Source organism: Octopus sinensis, linkage group LG6 (genome assembly GCF_006345805.1).
Source record: "Octopus sinensis linkage group LG6, ASM634580v1, whole genome shotgun sequence".
Classification (NCBI taxonomy): domain Eukaryota; kingdom Metazoa; phylum Mollusca; class Cephalopoda; order Octopoda; family Octopodidae; genus Octopus; species Octopus sinensis.
Genome location: NC_043002.1, coordinates 7,650,748 through 7,663,247, shown reverse-complemented (window position 1 = coordinate 7,663,247; position 12,500 = coordinate 7,650,748). Strand labels below are relative to the sequence as shown.

The following is a 12,500-nucleotide window of genomic DNA, read 5'->3' as shown; positions in this document are numbered from 1 at the left end:
GATACTTTATGGAATGTGACCAAATGAGTTTTGTTTTGCACCATAGTCCCCGTGCGGCCCACATCGGTGAAGAAGCTTTCATCCTGTTGCTTAAAATAAAAGCAACAGGTAGAAAAGTTAGCAACAGTGGTTATTACGTCATCATCAATGCGATACCGCTTCTCAGTCAACTAGGGTTTTCTTATGTTGGGGGAACAGATGATAGTCAGATGGGGCCACATCAGGAGAAAAGGAAGTTGGTTAACCAATAAAAAGCCACAACAGACATTGAAACAAAGAACTTATGTGCTGGAGCATTATCCTAATGAAACAAGACTTCTTATGTCAGTTTTCCTGGGTGTTTTATCTTCATAGCTATTTGTAAATACCTCAGCAAATTGGCATAGTACTCTCCATTGGTGGTGTGGCCCTTTTGAAGATAGTCGATAAACTCAACACCTTTTGCATCCTCAAAAACTGAGGCCGTCTTCTTCCCTGCGGATGAAACGATTTTGACTTTTAGGGAGGAGCTGATGAGGGAGGGGTATTTCCACTTCATGGATTGTCTCTTTATCTCTGGGTCAAAGTTATGAACCCAACACTCATCAAGGAAACCAGCTGGATTTGCCTGAAATAACGTCAAATTTTCCTATGATCTGATCATAGATTTTCCTATGATTGATCTTAGGAAGATCCTCTCGCTGTTCAAAGAACTAACCAAAAATGAGATTCTTGCTAATTCATTACAAACCTGCTACTCCAGACTGATGACGAGAAAGACTCAGAAACTAGTCTCTGGGTGCAGGCTTTGATGGGTGGGGGTGCTTGTCTCCCCCTTGTAAACATAAGGACACAAGAAATGTGTCAAGGCCGACAGGAAGCGTTGATGCTTCCTAGGGCTAAATAGCAGTGGTGTGATTCCCTTCATGGGACTGTCACGTTAAGTTGACAGTATACAGCTACTCTCTCTCTCTCTCTCTCTCTCTCTATATATATATATATATATATTCCACCACTAGTTGCACTGTTTCGTTATGTGTGCATTCGGTCAGGCGGAAAAAAAGCTGAAAATATCAAATTTTTGTCACCTGAACAAAAGCACATACCTAGGAGTAACGGCAGAGATAAACAACTTTGTGTGTGCGTGTGTGTGTGTGTGTGTGTGTGTGTTTGCGCGTATGCGAGCGTGCGCATACATATGTGTACATATATATATATACATATATATATATACATATATATATATATATATATATGTGTGTGTGTGTGTGTGTGTGTGTGTGTGTATGTATGTATAAATACACTTTATATATATGTATGGGAATTGGTAAGCGTTTGGAGTTGATAAACGTTGGTGATTGGCAAATGGCGCTCCTGAGCTCACGTGGTTGGTTTGTAGCGGTGACCTTGGTGCCGGCGGTGCTAAGGTGCTAGTGCTAAGGTGGTATGTCCGGGTTGAAATTTGCCAGAAGGGCATATCTCTGGCGACAGCTATACGATGAATCGTATTTCTTGTTGATGGATACTGCGAGTTGTTAGAGGATATGCAGTTTTTCGCGGGGGCAGAACTGGCACTTGGGGGGGCACTGAGTGAATATGGTGGCGCTCTGTTGACAATAGTCTACTTGGTGCTTGGTATTTCATCTTGGAGATCACGGAATTACCAAAGAAAATGAGACAAGGAAGTAGACCCGCATACCCGGTACGCATAAGCACGCGCATGCGTGTGTGCGCGCACACTGGTATGCTTCTCCCCACCAACAACCTGACCGATTTCAAATCGCCACGTGCTCTATTTCCTCTCTCTTTATATGTATATATATACTCTACTCTTTTACTCTTTTACTCTTTTACTTGTTTGTCATTTGACTGCGGCCATGCTGGAGCACCGCCTTTAATCGAGCAACTCGACCCCAGGACTTATTCTAAGTGACGAACCGCTAGGTGACGGGGACGTAAACATACCAGCATCGGTTGTCAAGCAATGCTAGGGGGACAAACACAGACACACAAACATATACACATACATACATATATATATATACATATATATATATATATATATATATACATATATATATATACATATATATATATATACATATATACGACAGGCTTCTTTCAGTTTCCGTCTACCAAATCCACTCACAAGGCTTTGGTCGGCCCGAGCCTATAGTAGAAGACACTTGCCCAAGGTGCCACGCAGTGGGACTGAACCCGGAACCATGTGGTTCGTAAGCAAGCTACTTACCACACAGTCACTCCTGCGCCTATATATATATACATATGCATATACATTAACATATACTTATACAGGGTGGCCCAGAAGTAGGTTTACAGTTATTTAGCTATATCTTTTGCATTAAATATTTGAAACCATTATCCTATGCTAATTTTGTTAATTGTAAGACAGAAATTTAAATGTGATAAACTGTTTTTAAAAAAATTTAAAGTGCCTTTGTCTAACTGTAAATCTACTTTTGGGCCACCCTGTATATGTATATATATATATATAATATATATATATAATATATATATATATATATATATATATATATATATATATATGTATATATGTATATATGTATGTATTATATAATGTATGTATATATATATATATATATATAATATATATATATATATATTTCATCAACTAGAAAACGATACACGGTTGCTTTTGAACAAAAATACAGTGTGGTATCAATTTCAATGAAGTTACACAGGCACAGCCTTGTTGACACTTCTCAGTGACAGATATGCAGTGATCCAGTGACTGACGTGGTGGTAGCCTGGCATTAACGACGCTATTGTTCACAAATGCATATAAAAGTATTAAAGTAAGTAATTTTGTTTGCCTGTAATTATTGAAAGCTTCATTTGTATACGTGTAAATAGTTTTGGCAATTTCTTGAAAACTATGAAAGCGAATAATTAATTCAATCTTTGGATACAAAATGAACATAGCGAGACGCGCACATACACACAAATGCGCTCGCACACACTCGGTGCCTATAATAAGCACACAATAATAGAATAACGCACATTTATTCTGTGCGTTTGTGGCTGTGTGCGTCTGTGTGTGTGTGTGTCTGTGTGTGTGTGTGAGAGAGAGAGAGAGAAAAAAAGAAATGGGGGGTGGAGAGATTATAACTATATACATATATATATATTTCTTTACTGACCACAAGGGGCTAAACATAAACGGGACAAACAAGGACAGACAAACGTATTAAGTCGATTACATCGATCCCAGTGCGTAACTGGTACTTAATTTATCGACCCCGAGAGGATGAAAGGCAATGTCGACCTCAGGGGAATTTGAACTCAGAATGTAGCGGCAGCCGAAACACCGCTAAGCACTTCACCCGGCGTGCTAACGTTTCTGCCAGCTCGCCGCCACTATATACATATATAAACATAAGAACCCTTATGTGCTTGTGTATATTTACACACACACAAGTAAAGTATGTACGAGATGGGTGCCAAGTGAGCTTTTCGATGGCTATAAACGCAATCGTGTGGAGATCGGTCAACGTTTACTCGAACACTACAACAATAAAAGGTGAAACTTTTTTGCAGAGAATAGTCACAGGGGAAATGACCTGGGTCATCGATTTGATCCAGAATTCAAAAGGCTGAACTTGCAGTGGAAACACGCGGAATCGCCAGCGAAAGAAAAATTCAAGATTCAACCTTCCACAGAAAAGGGATGCTAACCATGGTGGGTGTACGTCTATACTGGAACATTAAGGCGGCGAGCTGGCAGACACGTTAGCGCATCGGGCGAAATGCTTAGCGGTATTTCGTCTGTCGTTACGTTTTGAGTTCAAATTCCGCCGAGGTCGACTAGGCCTTTCATCCTTTCGGGGTCGATAAATAAAGTACCAGTTTCGCAATGGGGTCGATGTCATCAACTTAATCCCTTTGTCTGTTCTTATTTGTCCCCTCTATGTTTAGCCCCTCGTGGGCAATAAAGAAATATATACTGGAACATTGCCAAGAAAAGAGATCTACAATGACCAGTGTAGGCTACAGTGAAATGCTGACCAACAAATTGAAACTATCAATTCGTACAAAACGTCGAAGTCTGTAATCAAATCAACTGTTGTTGTTTCATGATAATGCATGCCCACATATGGTCACCCACAGCATTGAAACCATTGAAAAATTGGGTGTCGATCTGCTGAAATAGTCATCATATAATCCAGATTTCGTCCCTTCCGACTCTTACCTCTTTGGATTGCCAAAACACCCTTTACAAGCTCGTTGAGTTGGTACGGATGAAGAAGCGCAGGAAGCGGTGCATAAATGGCTGCGCAACCAGCCGGAAATCTTCTCCGGTGGAACAAGCCAGGATATGGACCGCTGGAAAAAGTGCATCGAAAAGCAAGGAGACTATGTCGGAAAATGATGAAATTGTTCAACTCCTGTTTTTGTTTTAATAAATTAAATTACAGACACAAGAGTGCGTACAATTTTTTACTCATCCTCGTATTATATAATTTGAGGCTGTAGATCCATCAACTCTTAGGATAATTCTATAATGTTGGTACATAGTGCGTCAGTAGTTGGTATATAGGCGGCGAGCTGGCAGAAACGTTAGCACGTCGGATGAAATGCTTGGCAGTATTTCATCTGCCGTTACGTTCTGAGTTCAAATTCCGCCGAGGTCGACTTTGCCTTTCATCCTCTCGGGGTCGATAAATTAAGTACCAGTTACGCACTGGAGTAGATGTAATCGACCTAATACCTATGTCTGTCTTTGTTTGTCCCCTCTATGTTTAGCCCCTTGTGGGTAATAAAGAAATAGGTATTTCGTCTGCCGTTACGTTCTGAGTTCAAATTCTGCCGCGGTCGACTTTGCCTTTCATCCTCTCGGGGTCGATAAATTAAGAACCAATTACGCACTGGAGTCGATATAATCGACTTAATCCCTTTGTCTGTCCTTGTTCATCCCCTCTGTGTTTAGCCCCTTGTGGGTAGTAAAGAAATAGGTATATAGTGGATCAGTAGTTGGTACATAGTGGATTTGTGAAATAATAAAGTAAATTTAATACACTGTCCCTCCCTAAAATGTGTGGCTTAGTGCGTCAATTAGATATCAATAATCATAGTGTTATGATTTTATTTAATATATGGTCGTTAAGTGTTTTCCCTACATTGGACACCTAGAGCAGATAAAAGCAAAACGGATTCTGCTCATATTTGAACTCAGAACGTTAAGGAAGGGTTGTTGCTAAATAAAAACATGATTCTCCTTTGTTTGATGTACCGATTCAGTTAATAATATTTCTAGCAAAGGTAAAGCGGCAATTTGGCAAAAATATTAGCATGCCGAATGAAATGCTTAGTGGCGTTTTGTCCGTCTTTACGTTCTAAGTCCAAGTTCCGTCGAGGTTGACTTTGTTTCACCATTTTGAAGTGTCGATAAAATAAGTACCAGTTGAGCACTGGAGTCAATGTAATCGACTTAGCTCTTCTCACGAAATAGCTGGCCTTGTGCTAGAATTTGAAACCAATAATATTTCTAGCATAAACACGAAGCCGTTTGCACAGAGAGCAAAGTCGATCAAATTAAATTCCATTATTTCCTGGTATATATCAGGTCATCCCATAAGTTCTGTCCGAATTTTGAATAAAGACAACAAATGATCATCAATGTACTTTCCTTTGTTATCTATGACTTCCTTCCTTCTAGTTACAAGCGTTTTAATCCCATCAATGTAAAACTCTTTTGGTTTCAAAGCGAAGAATTCTGAAATGTCAGTTTCGACCTCCTCTTGGCTTGCGAAAGTTATGTCCCCCAAATGATTCTGTAAACTACGAAACAAATGGTAGTCTGAAGGAGCAAGGTCGGGAGAATATGGTGGATGAGAATTTTTTTCCCAACAAAGCTCTTCGATCTTCTGTGATGCGATCTTTGTAGTATGGGGTCACGCATTGTCCTGATGAAACATCACTCCTTTTCGATTCACTAAAGCGGGTCTTCTTTTCTTCGAAGCTTGGTTCAAACACTCCTATTGCTAACAGTAGACTTGAGCATTGATTGTTGCATTAGGTGGTAACAATTCAAAGTGAATTACTCCTTTGCAATTCCACCAGATTGAGAGAAGAATCTTTTTTCCATGAAGTTCCCTTCTCGGTTGTGGTTGAGCTTTTATGACGTTTAACATTTCGATAGAAGATCCATTTTTCGCCACCAGAGTCAAGTCTATCCAAAAAGGATGAAATGAGTTCGCGAGAATGGAGAGAAGAGCATTTTTTCCGCACAGTAACGATTCTGGCAGCTTGCTGCCTTATTTAAAAGTAATGATAACAGTAAATATTCATTTCCGCATACCCTCCCCCCACTCACTCACATACAACACACAAATAATACACAATGTCGCGTTCGATTTTCTATTTTCCTGTTATGTAATACATCTGACATAAGTTTCACCTTATAATAACTGGAGTGTGACAGCATATTTATCTTCCAGTAGAGGTAACGCTTTCATTACATTTTCAAATGATATTAAGCAGATTTTTAAAGATGCTTAACCATTGTTACTTCCAATCCTTCAGTGATTGAAAGAAATGCACACATTTTACATTCCAAACTCTGACTAAAGATAGTCAGGTAAAATTCGGGATGCCGTGACTGTATGGGAATGGAAAATAGAATCACCACATTGGTTTTCTAACGTAGAACATATTTTACTAAATCTGAAAACTGTAGGCAAAATTGATCCGTCTATAAGACAGGAAGTCTAATAATACTTACAATACTCGGAGTAGTCACTACGTTTATGAAAAAAACAGTCTAAATTACTGGAACCAGAGGCGATAGATTGACCGAATCTTCAGAGCATTGGACAAAAATGCTTTGACTAATATATTATTGATGCCAGAGAAATGAAAGGCTAAGTTGACCTAGATGGTATTTGAATTCACTATATAAAGAGCAAGAAATAGCGCATAGCACAATTTTGCCATTGTAGTTCTTTCTAATCAGGGAGGCGAGCTGGTAGAAACGTTTGCACGCCAGACAAGTTCTGAGTTCGAATTCTGCAGAGGTCGATTTTGCCTTTCATCGTTTCGGAGTCGATAAAATAAGTACCAGTTGAACACTGGGGATCGATGTAATCGACTTAACCCTTCCCCGAAATTGTTGACCTTGTGCCAAAATTTGAAGCCAATATGATTATTTCTAATTTAGGTTCGAGGCGAGCAGATATTGTGGGGAGTGCTAAGTCAATACCATCGACCCAGTACGAATTTTTGTGCATGAATACACATAGCCTTGATGCACATCTATTTTCACACTGATTGCGGCTGTGAATTTTTAAGGGTAAAAACATTTGCAGAATACTCAGCTACATACATTATAATTCACCATATAACTAGATCTGTTTATATAATAACTAACTGAAACACAACTAAAACGGAGGTTAAACACATTTACATTGTCCTTTTCTTTTTCTTTTTACATAATAGTCGTCAGGTAGCCTATGTAATATAATATCCGTGAAGACTTCGTACCTCTTATAAATAAATATATATAACACCAGAGTCATATACGATCAGTCTGCATTTTTTCCCGCTGCCACTCGACTTCTCTTTAAAATCATGTTTCTTTCTTTACTTCTTTTACTTGTTTGTGTTGATATCCTCTTTCCTTTTGTATTCTGAGAAGGATTTAATTCACCATGGCGCTTCAGGGACCTTTATGCGAGCGGGAAGAGATTTTAGTGTAACAAGAGCGAATTACTAGCACGCAAGCATATGTAAAGAAGGAGAAAACGTGAGAGGAAGAAAGAGAGAGAGAATGAGACAGAGAGAGGGGAGTCGGGTGGGAAAATCGGTATTTTATTTATTGAACCCGAATGTTTGAAAGGTAAAGGTGACCTTGACTGGATTTGAACTCAAAGTTGAGAACCAAAACGATTTCTACAACGCTGCCTATCCGATGATCAAACGTGTACTAATAGGCCCTCTACACATACATATATGCACTATATATGTGTGTATATGTATATGTTGTGTGTATCTAACAACAAATGGAACTGTGCAGTTGCCGAATGATATCCAAGAGATCGGAAGTGACCATACGAATGGCCGTCAGAACGGTGGGAAGACGGTTTAGTTAAACGATTTGAGCCAAAGTGGAAAAGAATGGTAGAACCAAGAAAGAATTGGAAGTGCATTGTGACAAGCGATGTATAAAAACATTTGATAGACTTGTCGATGCAGTGACCACACACACAGAGGCACACGCACACACACAGAGGCACACGCACACACACAGAGGCACACGCACACACACAGAGGCACACGCACACACACAGAGCCACACACACACACACACACACACACACACACACACACAGTAAAACGTAATGTTTCACATTCCAGTCTCGCTGACAGAGCAAAACTGAAACAACAAACGGAATGGCAGTGAGTGACAGTCAGAGATATCAAAAGCATGACAAACTTCACTTGTTCGTACTTTAATTGTGCTCTATAGTTTTTTCAGTAAGATAATCACTACCAAGTCTATAGTTACATAACTGTGATAAATAATTGATTAAAAGGAAACATAGTTACATTTTTAAAAAAAAACATGTGCCACCCCAAATAATCAGGAAGGCTGTTATATGTGTCAGAAAGTCGTGAAAGGTTTAAATGCATCCAGATAGAGGGATTTGCCGCGATATTTTTTCAAAAGAATTTTCTACATCAACTCTCTTTAGGGACATACGTACAAAGTGTATGTATGTATGTATGTATGTATGTATGTATGTATGTATGTATGTATGTATGTATGTATGTATGTATGTATGTATGTATGCATGTATGTATATATGTATGCATGCATGCATGCATGCATGTATGTATGTATGAATCTATATACATATACGCACCCGCGTGTGTACTATTTATGTATATATAGCGCGCCGGGCGAAATGCTTAACGGTATTTCGTCTGTCGTTCAAATTCCGCCGAGGTCAACTTTGCCTTTCATCCTTTCGGGGTCGATAAATAAAGTACCAGTTTCGCACTGGCGGCGATATAATCTACTCAATCCCTTCGTCTGTCCTTGTTTGTCCCCTCTGTGCTTAGCCCCTTGTGGGCAGTAAAGAAATATATATATATGCATACGCACATGCCTACTACACACACCAAACACACACACACACACACACTACACATAGACATATACGAATATCGACGAGTGTAGTGTGTAACCCACTTACCCATATATCCACAAACAAATCCCGGAAAATGATCTCGTTCGCCCTCACTTTCTATTTAGATGTTGGAATCGATACACAATCGCTTTACAAGCAATCACTAATATAAAATGAACATCAACGAAAATGCTTGAAGGTGAGATATAGTAACATCACAAATATCAAAAGTATTTTTGCCAAGAATCCTAGAACGTCTACATAGAATTAAGAAGAAGATTAAATAATGTGCAAAATAATAAATAAAACGTGTTTAATTTATTTATTATTTTGCACATTACTTAATCATAGTTATATAATAATAATAATAATAATAATAATAATAATAATAATAATAATAATAATAATAATTGTGTACAGTGCTCAGGTGCACTACAACTCATCTAAAGTGTATATATAATCAGGTGTAGTTTCGACGGATTTCGGGAAGCATGAGGGCCTTAAAGGATGCAGTGTCATGGCAGTCAACAACTGATGCAGGCAGTTTATTCCACGCTTCAGCAACCCTGAGCGTGAAAAAATGTTTCCGAAAGTCATGGGAGCTGTGCTGTTTTCTGACTTTGTAGGCATGTCCACGTGTGTTAGACACATGGAGATCAAAAAGGTGTTCAGTGTTGTTGTTGGTGAGGTGGTTGATAACCTTGTGGGTGTTTACCAAGTCCGTCGCCAGACGCCGGAGCTTCAGTGAATCCATGCTTTATCTTTTATTTAATCTTTCTATAAGATGTAATTTTTCTAAATGGTATAATTTAATTTTTATTATTGAATTGTTAAAAGGGGTTTTATATATATATATATATATATATATATATATATATATATATATATATAGGAGCACTCCGTCGGTTGCGACGATGAGGGTCCCAGCTGATACGATCAACGGAACAGCCTGCTCGTGAAATTAACGTGCAAGTGGCTGAGCACACCACAGACACGTGAACCCTTAACGTAGTTCTCGAGGAGATTCAGCGTGACACAGAGTTGTGACAAGGCTGGTACCTTTGAAATACAGGTACATGAGAAACAGGAAGAAAGAGCGAGAGAAAGTTGTGGTGAAAGAGTACAGCAGGGTTCACCACCACCCCCTGCCGGAGCCTCGTGGAGCTTTAAGTGTTTTCGCTCAATAAACACTCACAATATATATATATATATATATATATATATATATATATATATATATATATATATATATATATACTCGACGGACTTCTTTCAGTTTCCTTGTACCAAATCCACTGACTTTGATCGCCTTTGATTGGCTGGAAGCTATAGCAAAAGCCACTTGCTCAAGGTGCCACACAGTGGGACTGAACCCGGAACCATATGGTTGAGAAGCAAACTTCTTACCACACAATCACTCCTGCGTCCATATACATGTGTGTGTGTGTATATATATAAAATCTTTGTTTTTGTTAGTACGAGTGGGCAATCACGAACACCTAACAGGTTATGAGTAGCACAGGTATTGTATTACCAATAACATATAGTGTTCTATAATACATCCTTATATACGTACGTATATATAAAGAGATAGAAAGAGAGAGAGTGAGAAAGCTAGGGATACATACACACACGCACACGCATGTATATACAGTTGTATATAAGTAGGCTTTTATTGTATATATGGGTAGGCTTATAAACAGTAGATCATAGTGAGAGAGAGAGAGGGAAGGGTTAGAAAGAGAAGAGAGAGAGAGAGATAAAAAGAGAGCCGTTGAAAACCGGAGTACAGAGCTGCATTCATACTTATATACACTAGGCGTTTGTAAATGATTGATGGATGGGATTTTATTTGAAATACTAATAAAAACACTCAGAAAACATTAAGTGTCATATGAGAGAATTCTCCTGCCAACCGCTCCCAAAGATGTAATTTAGTATGTCTGGCACACTGGATAACCAGTCGCTGTTAAATATGACCGTTTGATTAATAATAATAATAATAATAATGATGATGATGATGATGATAATAATAATGGTTTTAAATTTTTCCACAAGGGCAGCTATATTTAGGCGAAGGGATATGTCAATTACATCGATTCCAATGTTTCAGTGGTACTTAATTTATCGACCCCCGAAAGGATGAAAGGCAAAGTCGACCTCGGCGGAATTTGAACTCACAACGTAACGCAGATGAAATACCGCCTAGCATTTTGCTCGACGTGCTAACGATTCTGCCAGCAATAACAACAACAACGACAACAATAATAATGAAATAAACTTGACTGCTCTCACAAATGAGAATACTAAAAATTAAGTAAAAAAAAAAAAACGGAAAAATAATCCAGAATCCTTGTCCGGTTCGGGATCGATACCAAAATCTAATCAGTTCGTGCCAGTTACGAGGCCAAACATCCTTAAACATTTCCTCCGAATCTATCCTGCGCTGCCCAATTTGCAGCGGATATGAATTTGCAGCCCAAATTTCGGAGTGGCTGGATGGTTTTCTACTCCCCGTCACAAAAAGATCAAATTCCTATATTCAGGATACTTTTGATTTTGTGTCTAATCACCGAAGCAGTGTCGAAAATTGTTTTTTGGTAACCATTGGATGTTTCTCCCCTACATCCCAATAATGACCACCATGGAAGGGTGGAAGCATGCATGAATGCCTTAGAAAAACAGTCAAGCAAAAGTATTTCATCAAATTTTCTCTGTAGGTTATTGAGGTTTGTGTTTCAAAGTAACACAATGAAGTTTGCACAAAAATTTTACCAACAGACGAAGGGCAGTTAATTTCGCTGATGGCTTCATGGCGAAATTCGAGACCATACTTGGTCATAAACCAATACTCTGCTTACGGTTCATTGATGACGTCTTTTTTGTCTATGAAGAATCACAGGATATTTTAATTGACTTCATGCAATTTCTGTGACTGTTATGCTAAAAATTATGGCTTTAAATCCAGCATAAAAATCTTTCAAAAACTAGGGTTGTGTTTTTGGACACAAAAGTTAAATTTCCTGGTGACAAAGCCCACGTCATCACACATTTACTTCCACTGCCGCCCCGATCACCCACATCATATAATTCGGTCAAATCCGTAATCCCAATTTTTTTTAGGACAAAATGTATTAGGGGGTTATTGGAAGCATGAGAATGCCTTTGTATACCATTATGTCACTCGGTTACAATGAATCATGATTAAAGGAAATTTTGTAAGTGACAAAGCTAACATTAGCAAGGAAAATATGTGATAGAATTCCTTTAGTGATTAACTGGACCCAAAATTTCACTGGCATCTCAAAAGTGTTACATGAACGGTGCAGAAAAATACTTTCGTTTCAAACA

General features: G+C 38.6%; 1 protein-coding gene across 5 annotated transcripts in view; it reads left to right on the top strand.

The window, feature by feature from the left end:
- LOC115213424 (paired box protein Pax-5-like) overlaps positions 1-12,500 on the top strand; it is a 548,017-nt gene that overhangs the window by 68,551 nt on the left and 466,966 nt on the right. The window lies entirely within an intron of this gene.